The following is an 11,647-nucleotide window of genomic DNA, read 5'->3' as shown; positions in this document are numbered from 1 at the left end:
GGAAAATGAGCCCGCAGTGATCTCGGCTGGATGCCCTGGGAGAATCTGGAGGGTGTTAGTTCTGCTCCAGAGCCATCCCTGGCTGGCTTTCAGGAAAATTACGAGGGCACTGGGAGGTCCCGAAGGGTTTGGGGAGGTCTCAGAGGGCTGTAAAGAGATGTTGCAGATCTTTTTTGCATCCTGGGGGAGTTTTGGGATCCCTGCCAGAGGGGTGCCTGGAGATGGTCACAAGCCCTGTACTGGGCAGGAAGGGCCATCCATGTCTTCCTGCCCGTGTGCTGCTGGCTGCATTGCTGAGGGCTCCCAGGTGCCTCTGGATGGGGCTCCTCTGGAGCTGCTTTGGGGCTGCGGCGCTGCTGCCGGCAAGCTTGGCCAGGCTGGGGGAGACCCTGAGGGGCAGAGGCACTGCTAAGCCCTGAGCAATTGGCTGGCAGAGGCCATAAGCCGCACCCCTGGCAGCCGCCTTGATCCCGACAGCCGGCTGCTCTGGCGCTTCCAGGTCGGTGGCCGGTTGGAGGGACACCCTGGAATCAGGCGTGGAACCCTGGTCCTGGCCTTTCAGGGCCGTGAGGCCAGCTGTTGTGGGGCTGGGCATGTGCCCTCCCTGGGCTCCAGACTGGAGCGCCCCGCCCCTCAGCCTTAGGCATTGATCTCCACCGTCTGATATCCAAGTCTTGTTCCTGTTGCTGTGGGGGAGGCCAAGCTCTGTGGCTTTAGGTCCCATTGAGCCAGAAGAGCAGCAGCTTTGAGCCCACAGGGGCCACAGAAAGGCCCTCTTGGACCCCCAGCCCCGTTGGCTTTCTGCCTGCTTCTGGCCCCTGGCCACCATGACCCACTGCACTCGCTCTGAGTCCACTGGTCCACTGTACCTTGTAAGGCTCCACTAGCAATTTGTCCCTGCACATGTGCTCTGGCTACCTTGATCACCAACACTTTTGCTGTTTTGGTTAGCTCTGTCAACATGAAATCAGTATCACCTCACTCTGGTTCTTGACTCTTGACTATGAACTCCAATCTTTTTGCTACTTTGCTAGGGTTTTCTCTATCCATTGTAACTTTTTCCCACCAACTGTTCAGGGCACTAGTAGAAAAGCAGATGTTCACCCCCATGGCTTCTCCTGGGGGGACTCAAGGCTTGCCCTAAGGAGGTGACTAAAGGCAAAGCTTTCTTGGTTTTATTCCTTGAGTTGCTTGTCACTGGGCCTCTCTGAAATTGTCCCCTCACCTGGGGACAATTATTCATCTCATCCTCACTGCCATTTGGCTTTCACTCAGGGGGCAGAGTGGTTGCCTGAGGGGGAGTGTACCCAAGCTGGCCTGGGCTAACTCGGCTGTAAATCTTGGACACCTAGAACACAATCTTCCTTGTGCATTTGAGCCAATTTCAAACATCTCTGCCCTATGCTGAACGACATCTCTTTCTTTTCTGCCTCTTATCTCTTTCCAAAGTTAGGACTAAAGGTCCTGTGAAGCCAAATCAAAGCCACATTCTTTCTGACACTCAGGTTTATTCTTCAGGGTAAAAAGCATGTCTGCATATATCATTGGATCTCATTTTTCTTCTTCTCTTAAAAATAACATCAACTGTAACAATGGATCATAAAGTTCCATTAGGGGGTCACTCTTCACCACTTTCTAATTGATACCAAGCCTACCATTGGTTAAGAGTACATCCGATTACCTTTCCTTGAAAAATTACCCTCTGGGATTCCTCCCAAATCTTTCTCATCTGCTAAATTACACTCTAGTGGACTCTTTTTCAGACCATCTTTACTTCTTGTGTTATTCATTCTTCATGCTATCTAAATTTCCAAACTTATCAGGATCTATTAGTACTTCTCTTCCTTCACTTTGTCCCCTGTAGACTACACTTAACACACACGGGCTGTCTCTGAGTCATCCAGCACCAATGTTTTCTTTATGGTCTTAAAAATCAATGAAAACAAAAGCATTCCATGTGTGGTAAATAGGTATGATTCATGCTGATAAAATTTTAAAAGTAATCAATATTGATACAGCAATTTATATTTGGAAGTAATAAAACATTTAAAAGTTGTAATGCCAAAAAAGAAAGAGATAGGAGAGGTTCCACCCCCACTCCTTGGAGATGTTCAAGGAGAGGAGATAAAAGCAAGAGATAACAGTTACTAAAAATTAACAAAAAGAAGGGAAAATCTGATTGGGTCCCAGGAAAATGCCAGCTGTAAGAGATCCATTTTTTTGATGCTTAAATGCAGGAATATGTTCGTTTTGGCTTACATTGTACTGGCTTGGTGCTCTTATGTAACTGAAAGGTGAATTAAATTGCATAGAGGAAGAGGAGAAGCCTTCATCAGTGATGACCCCCAAAGACTTGTGCGACCACCAAAACGAGTGGTGGAGCATGCACGGTAAAGGTGGTGATGAGGGCGGAGGTAGAGGTGTGATGAAACGAAAATGGGAGGAGTTGACATTGATACATGGCATATAAGGGGTAATCTTCACTTGGCAAGCTCGTAGGTGAGGTGGCAAGGGTCCAAGAGCCCTGCACTCCGTACCCCGTGGTTATCTTTTTCTTATGGGCTATTATTGGAAGGAAATTATCTCTCATTTTTAGTCCAATTTGATTGTTAATATTTCAAGTGCATCCAATTTTATATATTTTCTAAACTATTCAATTAAAATTGCTGCTACCTCTAATGTTGTTTGGTTTTTTGATGATGGGAATTAGGCAAACATAAAAATATGGAAAAACACACCGGGGCGCGTCCCTCATGGCTGCTTACCACATGGCTCACCTTTGAGACGGGTGCTTCACCTTTTAGACCTCTGGCGGTTGCATCTGCCAACTGTGGCCCCTCTCAAAGTCTGTCAGTCAACTCTTCTTTGCCGTTTATTGGTGGAGATTGCTTTCCTGCAACTTGATTGGTGGGTCAGGTGTTGTCATGCTGGGCCCTCCAGTAGCAATGAGCTTTTTCATTCTCAACTGCCCTGTTGAGGGGCACACGTACACGCCTTCCTTTCACCTGTCCTAAATAACCCAGGTTGTCCAGTGGCGACAATACAGAGGATGGGGAAAGGGGACTGTAAGGAGAACAGAGGGCATCTAAACAATAAACTACAATAACATAACTATACATCAATAAAGCTTCTCTTAATATTCACACAATATTCATTCCTTAATTGTTAGAGCCAATCATCTCACTATTCATCTATAACAATTTTTATTTTTATTTTTACATTTTCCTATTCCTACTCCCATATCTTTTCCTGAGAGCCCCTAATTCCAAAATTTTAATAATTCAGAGGGAAGAGGTTTATATTTTCCATTTCCAGAGAAGCTCCTTCCTTCCTTAACAGACACCTGTCTTTCAAACCAAGACAGAGCCCTGAAAATCCTGCAAATCCCACAAAGATCTGCACAAAAACCTGACCGGGTTCCTCCTTCCTGAGCCAAACAGGGCAGAGCTGAACAAACAAAAACCATTTCTCCTGGCTTAACGAAAAAGCTGCGTTTTGGGTCCCATAAGAGGGACACGGGTCCTGTGCCCCCTGGTACTTGGGGAGGGAATGGGGAGCTCCTGGGGGTACTGGGAGCACTGGGAGCACTGGGAGCCCTGGAACGGGGAGCTCTGGGTAGCCCCACATGGGACCCCACACTCCTGGCCATCCCCATGGCACGGTGGGCATCCATGGGAGCTGGAGGGAGGACACACAGTGGGAGGTGCCCTCAGGCAGGGATCTCCAGTGCCCCCAGTGCCCAGAGTGTCACAGCATGTTCCTGTAGATGTCACTGGAGTCCTGCTGTTGCCTGTGGGGTCCTGGCAGCTCTGCATTGGTCACCTGGGGGTTGTGGCACAGGGAGGCACTGCAAGGGACACCGGTTGGGGGAACTTGGATGGGAGGTGACACCCCTAGGGTGACATGTCCCTGTCCCCCCACCCGTACTCACCCCCTGACTTCCTGTTTCACACAACCTGGCTGTGCAGCACCTCCCCTGCCTCTGGAGGGGCCGAGGGCCCTGGGGGGCCCCTGCAAGGATAAGGGGGTGTCTGTGGCGGTGTGGGGAGTCAAAATGAACATAAAATGGGAGTTCAGGCCTGGAGCCCCCCAGCCACCTTTCCTGCTGTTTCCTGAGGTCTGCAAAGAAAAGTGGGGAGGGGTGACTGTGGAGTCCTCAGGGCCCCTGAACACCTTTGAGACCTCTGACTGCCCCCAGGAGCCTCGTGCATCCCTGAAGCCCCTAATGAGCCTTGAATCACCCACTGAATCCACTGAGACCCCAAAGTCCTCCATACCCCTGACAGAACCCCCAATGTCCCTGCACGACCCTGCAGGACCTCCCCAAATCCCCCAGGACCCCCACGTGAGATCACTAGGGATTCAGCTTCACCCAGGTCAGGAGCTGTTGGTGCTGCCCTCTGGACCTCAAACTCTGTGGGGGTTTCACCCCAATCTCTGGGACCCCCATTCCCCCTCATTGTCACCCACCCAGGTGGTGCCACCAGTGCCAGCCTCCGATGACAGCCAGGAGGAGAAGTAGGAACAGGAGGGACCCGCAGACCCCTGTGTCCACTGCTGGGGACAGAGAGAGAGACACATCAGGGTCACCCAGAACCCCGGAGGTTCTGCACCCCCCATGTGACCCTACATGTGCCCTGTTCCTGTGTTGTCACCTCCAGGGCCTGCTCAGGGCTGAGTGCCTGGTGCCCGTCCTGTCCCAGCTGGTTGGTGGCTGTGCACGAATGTCCCACATCGACAGCTCTGAGCTCCAGGAGGGGACCTTGGGCCACCTGCTGCCCGTTGAGCAGCCAGGTGAAGGTGACAGAGGCTGAGCTCACCTGCACTGAGCAGCGCAGGGTCACTGGGTCACCTGCACGCACCTGGTGTGACAGGGGACTGGGGGTGATGGTGGCATTGGCCACGGGCACTGTGGGGACACAAACGGCTGGCACCTGCGGAGGTGGATGGGGGGTGCCATGGGTGGGGTCACCCCCAGTCTGAGGGTCCCACTCACAAAGGACAGTGACATTCAGGGGGACACTCTCAGCCATGCTGTCCCCGCACTGGTAGTGGTCGCTGCCCTTGTCCCCAGTGTGGTGCAGCTCCAGGCAGGGCCAGTGCCAAGCGGTGCCCTCGAGCCCTCCTGGGCACCAGGAAATGGACAGGTGACCTGTCCCTGTGGCCACCGTGCAGCTCAGCACAAGGCTGCGCAGACAGGGACACCCCCGAGGGCAGAACCCCTGCGGGAGGGGGAGACACCAGGGACATTGAGGGACTTGGGGGGAGGTCAGTGAGGGGCAGAGAGATCCCAGTGAGGGAAAGGAGGTGCAGAGCTGGGGTGGGGCTTAGATAGGTACCCCAAGGAAGGATGGGGGGTTTAATGCGGGGAAACATGGAGAGGGAGTTGGGAGGACCCCACTGTGGGTATGGAGACCCAGGGAGTGTATGGTGGGACTTGGGGACTGCGGGGAAACAGCAGAGAGGGGTGGGGTTGACTCAGAGATGGGTGAATGGACCCAGTGAGGGATGGGGGGAATGGGGCAGTAATGGAGGTACCCAGGCAGGGGACCCAAGCAGGCCGTGGGGGCTCCCCGTGCCCATCTCTGCACTCACTGCGCACCGTGACACGGAGCAGGGCACTGCTCTTCTGCACAGCCCCACCCTCGGAGCGCACCTGGCAGCTGTAATTCCCTGAGTGGGAGACCCCCATGGTGGGCACCAGCAGCTGCGGGGACCCCTGTGGGCCCCCCACCACCTGCCCGTCCCAGTAGAACACGTGCAGGAGGGGGGCTTGGGGCTGCAGGGGGCTGGGGGTGCTGAGGCAGCTGAGAGTCAGGGGGGACCCATTGGTGGGCTCAGAGGGACCGTCCAGCACTGGCACCATGAAAAGCTCTGGAAAGGAGAGGGGAGGGAGATTTGTGAGCCCGAGTCACTAGGGAGGGGCTGTGGGGGGGTTGGAGTGGCAGTTGTGGAGTGCTCACCGTGCACTGTCACTGTCACTGATTCCGACTTCTCCGATCCCCACGATACCCTGGATTTCACCATGCTCCCACAGCTGTAGCGGCAGCTGTGTTGCAGATGTAGAGGGGACAGGAACAGCTCGGTCCCATCACGGAGCTCCTGCAGTTTCTTCTCCTCATGGTAAAAGGACACTGAGCTGACTGGGTTGTCCCGCCAGTGCCGGCAGCGCAGTGTCACCGTGTCCCCCTCCAGCAGTGCCTGTGCTGGCACCTGCAGCACCAATGGGGCTGTGGGACACGGGGGTCCTGTTATAACAACGGGACCTGGCTGGTCCCAATGCCATCACAACCCCCATATTGGCTCACATGCAGCACACCAAGGATCCCCAAATCCACAAACAGGGTCTGCCAGCACTGGGATGCTCTGGGATGTCCCCAGAGCAGGGGACAGGCTCTGGTCACACAGGAGGTGACCCATGGAGCGGAGCCCACCCAGAGCCCCGGGGTCACTGCTGGTGCCAGGATGGGGACACCCAAACCCCCCTCACCATCTCAGACTCTCACAGGAGGGCAGAGCCCACTGCTGGGTCTCTCACACATGTAGGTACCACTCTTGGTGACAGTGAGGTTGTTGTGTCCGTCCTGCCTCCAGCGCTGCCCATCCTTGTACCAGGTGGTGACACCAGTGGTCCCCAAGCCCTGGCAGGTCAGTGTCACCTGGTCCCACAGCACCGCCGGCCTCCAGGGGGGCTCCACGAGGAGCTGGGTGGTCTGGGCACCTGCGGGTGACAGGGGACACCAGACTGCCAGGGCCAGTGTGGGGCTGGCGACAGCAGGGTTGGGCCACAGCATCCCCTGAGGACTCAGCAGCGAGGCCGAGGGTCTGGGCTGGAAGGGAGAAGAGACAGGGCTCAGTGAGTGTGGCACCATGAGGACAGTTGTGCACAGGGGAATGGGTCATAGGGGCTGCCCCTGAACTGTCCTCCTGGGGAAATTGGTGTGGCACCAATTGATGTCTCGATGGGGACACAGTGCTAGCACAGGTGTCCCCCGCCAGCCCCATGGCCTCTGTCTCCATGGCCCATCCACATTGTGCTTTTCTTCTCCCTGTCCCTGCATCCCTGCATTTCTGCATCCCTGCATCCCTGTGTCCCTGTCCCCACAGCTGCCCCAGCCCCAGAATGCCTCTCCCCAAATTCCTACCCGTCCAGCCCTGTTCACCCTCTCCTGTCCCCACGGCCACCCCATGACCCCGGTCACCTCATGATCTGGCTCTTCGGGCGTTGGGAACCTCAGGGAACTCTACAGCTCCCCTGTGCCCCCTCCCCACCACACTCGGCCTCACCAGTGCCCATCCCCGGGGTACTACCAGTCTGGCCCGTGCCTGGGGCACTCACCCCACAGGAGCAGCACCACCTTCCCGGCCATCCCGGTGTCCCCAGCCATGAGCACTGGCTGTCACTCGCTGCTGTGGCCACCGCTCCCCTGGCTGGCGGCTCTTTGGATGAAGGGGAAGGAAGCGAGGTCACGTCTGTCCCATGTGTAGGTGGCACCTGATGGGGGCAGGGTGGCCACAAGTTGGGCACAGGCTGTGGGCAGGGTGGGGACATGCTGGGGACAAGGCTGTCTCTGGGTAGGTGGGACATGGACTTCCCAGGAACAGGGGGGCTCAGGGGGTTTGGGGAGCCAGGGATGGGTGTCCAGGGGAATGGGGGTCCAGGGAATGGGGGTCCAGGGAATGGGTCCATGGGCAATTGGTGTCGTGAGGAGGGGGAGTCACAGGGGATGGGGGTGCCATGGGAATGGGGGTCCCCAGGGCTGGGGGGACTCAGGGATGGGAGTCCCAGGGGAGGGTGAGCTCCAAGGATTTGGTGTCATGGTTTTGGTTTGCTAATATGAGATATTTTGGTTAATGTAATAATTAGTGTGGTGGGTTTAGTGTTGGTTAATTATTAGTGGATTTATCAGAATGTATTTATTTCATTTTTGTTTTGAGATGAGACTAGAAGAAAGGTAAAGTACATTTAAAACAGTATATAAGAAAATTTTTTAATTGTAATAAATTGTAATAGTAATAAATCCCTCATCAGGAGATTTTTGTGCCAGGGATGGGGTGCAGGGGGAATGGGGGGACCTGGGAGAATTAAGGTCCCGGGGGAATGGGGAGTTCAGGGGATGGAATGAATGGGAGAGGGTTCCTTGGGAATGCGGTCCTGGGCCATGGAGATCCTGGGCAACGGCAGCCCCGGGAAGGGGGTCCCAGGGAAGGGGAGACAGACGGGATGGGGGTCCCATGGTCAGCTTCTCAGGGGAATGAGTTTGCCAGGGATGGACAGTGACGGGATGGGCATGTGGGTCACAGCTCCTTCCCTGGCTGCCTCAGATTTTGGGGTGACCCAGGGGCTCGCGCTGCCTGCTGGGTTGTCCATGATTTGGGGGGCAACAAGAGGGGATTCAGAGGTGCTCTGGGTCTGTGCCAACCCCCAGGGGCATTCTCCGTTCTTCATTTCCATTTCCTTCCCTTGATACCTTGTCACAGTGGTCACAAGAGTTGCAGGATGAAGAGAGAGACAAGAATGTTGACCTCATGTTCAGAAGGCTGGATTTATTATGTTATGATATATATATTACATTATAACTATACTAAAAAGAAATAAGAGAGAAAGTTCTCAGAAGGCTAGCTGAGCTAAGAATAGAAAAGAACGAATAACAAAGGAGGTCTCTCCGACTCTGTCCCAGAGAGAGCTCGGTCATTGATTGGCCATTAACTATATACATCCAACATGGGCCAGTCACAGGTGCACCTGTTGCATTCCACAGCAGCAGATAACCATGGTTTACATTCTTTTTCTGGGGCCTCAGCTTCCCAGGAGGAAAAATCCTAAAGAAAGGATTTTTATGAAAATATGTTAGTGACAATACCTCAAATTCCCAACCTCCCAGATCATGCCTTGATGATCCTGGGGAGCTCCTGAGCAGGGAACGTGTTTGGGGAAGCCCAGGGTGGGGGTAGCAGGGGTGAGGGGTCTGCAGGCAGGGCTGGGGAGGCTGTGGGGGATGGGGGTGTCCAGCTGTGCCCTCCCAACACTTTCTCTCTCCTGCACAGAAGGAAGAGGCTGTTTGTGCTGAGTGTCACGGGAGGAGGGAGGGCAGATTCTGTCCTGGGAGGGCACATCCAGGGGGCTCCTGTCTGTCTTGAGGGCCTCCTGTCCCATGGGGGACAAATGCTGGACAAGGGGCTCCTGCCCTGGGGGATGGCAGCTCCTGGTATTTCCAGACTTCTCCATTCTTCTTGTCCCCTGCAGGATCTGAGCCACCAAGAGCAGCTGGGGAATGGAGCCTTGGTCAGGAAGGAGCTCCCAAACTCCTGCTCCTTGAAGCCATCCAAGGGTGGGGCCCAGCCATGGCCCAGCCCCACTGCACAGGGATGGCCATTGCCCAGCCCTGCTCTGCCCAGCCCCAGGGGGCAGCCAGGACCTGAGGGTCCCCCCTGCCCCCTGGGCTTTGATTCTGGCAGCTTTAGAGCTGCTGCAGAGGTGAGAATTCTATGGGTGGAAAAAGGCCTGCCTGTGGTTTGCTCAGCTCTGCAAGAAGCAGAAAACCCAAAGGGAGCCCAAGCAGTGGCTCTGTGAGGGCCTTTGATGGTTTTCAGAGCAGGGCTGCCTGGAAACCCCCCCTGCAGAGGCAGTTGAGAGGGGGCCAGTCCAGAAATGCAATTGATCGCTTTGTCCCTCTCACCAAGTATTGTAAATTCATATTATATTACTGGATTTTTACAAATGTTAAAATGGAACTTATATATGTAATGTTAAAGTAACTTTGTTACAAAGATATAATTTTTATTTCTGTTGTTAATTAAGCTTTGTGAAATAGCTGATATAAGGATGCTTGTGTTAAAATGCCTACTTGGATGGGATACATCTGATGAAGACAGGATGACAACACCTGCTACAGATATGCCAACTATCAGCACTCACCGCCTGAAGACAGTGTGGACCCAGGCCCAGAAATGAAGATGATTATAAGAAATGGCTAAAAGCACAACCAAGGAATAATGCTCTAAAAAGGCAGATCCAAGGAGGAGCCATGCTAAACAATTCTTGGAATGTAAATTAGCTTGGGGAAAAAGTTTTCTATGCATAAGTGTCTATGAATATGCAACAGGCTGATTTAAGGGAAAAGGTATTTAAGAGGTATCCCCGAAGAGAAGTGTGCTCTTGGCTGAGTGCCAAGATGCACCCACCTATAACAACCTTTGCTCTATGGTCCTTGTCTCCTATTGTCCTTTTTTAAACTTCTAAAATTTTCACAGGAGAGAGAATGTGTTTTTCACATACGGCAAAGATGAGAATTCTGTGGGGGAAAAAGGCCTGCCTGTGGTTTGCTCAGCCCTGCAAGAAGCACAAAACTCAAAGGGAGCCCAAGCAGTGGCTCTGAGGCCGCCTTTGGTGGTTTTCAGAGCAGGACTGACAGGAAACTCCCCTTAAAAAAGCAGCTGTGGGGGAACAAGTCCAGAAATGCAGCAATTGATCACTTTGTCCTTCTAGGTAAGGGACTGGGAGAGACCCAAAAATCCTGCAAAGACAACAACCATCTGCTCAACAATCTGACCAGGACCCTCCTCCTCCTTCCTGTCTCAAACCTGCAGCCCTTTAGAACATCCCAGAAAGTATCATTCTCATTTTTGGGTTCTGGCTCAGTTGTGAGACAAGAGAGAAAAGGATGGAAATATCGAGCAGGGGGTTTACCCCGCGGCTGTGGTGGGGCTGTGGGCAGCGATCCTGTTTGGATTCCAGGTGTTCCCAAAGCTGCTCCTTCCCTGCTCTCCTCACCTGCACAGGGCACGGGGGATAGACAAGGCTCTGTCCCACACCAGCTGCACACCTTCCAGGGTACCCCTCCACTTCCCGGAGCTGTGGGGGCCTTACCCTGGCAACGCTCGGTCCCGACACATCGCGACAGTGGCTTCGGACACGCTGCCACAGTCGGTTCGGACACCCCGTGACCGTCCCGGCACTCGCAGCGCGATGGCAGCTGGGCCCCTTCCCGGTGCTCCGGGACCACCATTGCGGTCCCTCCTTTCCGCAGACCCCACCGCAGGGTCTCTGCTCCCCCCTGTCCCGGGGTCTCCCCTCCGCCATTTCACTCCCTCCACACTCGGGGCTCCCCAGTGGGGTCCCGGTCCCTCCATCCCGGCCCCTCCCACCCGCTGCCCCCCGGCCCCTCCGGCCGCGCCCCCCGACAGCCCCGGGGCCGGCACCGGCAGAGGCTGCCGAGCTCCTGCAGGATGAGACGTTCCTGGGGCAGCGCCGGCTGAGCGGGGCCCGGCTCCCTCACGCCGTCCTTGCCCACAGCACTCGGGCTCCAGCAGCCCCGGGTGGTTCCTTCAGGATTTGCCGACCGCTCCCAGAGTGCTGCCCTTTGTTGGGAACGAGCCCAGGAACACCCGAATCACCCCGGGACCTCCTGTGAGGCTGTGCCCGAGCCCTGAGGGGTTTGGGAGCCGATGGGTGTCACTGCTGTGTCCCAAAATGTCGGGGGAGCAGGAATGGCAAGTGGTGCCCCAACATGGGCCCCCGTGGGCCTCACCTGAACACCCTGCGGAATTCCCGGCACTCTTGCTCCGCCTGAATAGCCAGGTGCTGTTCCCATGGGACACCTGCTCCAGCCGCTCCCGCCTCAGCCGCTGCTCCTGCTCGGCCTTC

General features: G+C 55.0%; 1 pseudogene; it reads right to left on the bottom strand.

Annotated features, from left to right (window-relative positions):
• Positions 1–3,747: 3,747 nt before the first annotated feature.
• On the bottom strand, positions 3,748–11,009 carry LOC135461155 (Fc receptor-like protein 3; annotated as a pseudogene).
• Between the last annotated feature and the right edge of the window lie 638 nt (positions 11,010–11,647).

This window comes from Zonotrichia leucophrys, unplaced genomic scaffold (genome assembly GCF_028769735.1).
Source record: "Zonotrichia leucophrys gambelii isolate GWCS_2022_RI unplaced genomic scaffold, RI_Zleu_2.0 Scaffold_199_88955, whole genome shotgun sequence".
Taxonomy (NCBI): domain Eukaryota; kingdom Metazoa; phylum Chordata; class Aves; order Passeriformes; family Passerellidae; genus Zonotrichia; species Zonotrichia leucophrys.
The sequence above is the reverse complement of the archived record's forward strand: the minus strand, read 5'-3'. Positions and strand labels throughout refer to the sequence as shown.